The sequence below is a fragment of the Phaethon lepturus genome, unplaced genomic scaffold (assembly GCF_000687285.1).
Source record: "Phaethon lepturus isolate BGI_N335 unplaced genomic scaffold, ASM68728v1 scaffold16450, whole genome shotgun sequence".
Classification (NCBI taxonomy): Eukaryota; Metazoa; Chordata; class Aves; order Phaethontiformes; family Phaethontidae; genus Phaethon; species Phaethon lepturus.
The window spans coordinates 26,724-27,003 of NW_010511325.1; positions in this window are offsets into that span (position 1 = coordinate 26,724).

The following is a 280-nucleotide window of genomic DNA, read 5'->3' on the forward strand; positions in this document are numbered from 1 at the left end:
GGTGGGGGTTAGGAAGATGGGCAGAGAGGCTCATCTCCCCAACAGCCCCCAGTACCCACTCAGCCCCTGGCCTGCTCACTTCACCCCACAGAGCCTCTCACACGCCCAAGGCACCCCAGGTCTCCATATGCACCCCCAGCTCACCTAACCATTACAGATCCTACAGTACCCACTCAGCCCCTGGCCTGCTCACTTCACCCCACAGAGCCTCTCACACGCCCAAGGCACCCCAGGTCTCCATATGCACCCCCAGCTCACCTAACCATTACAGATCCTACAG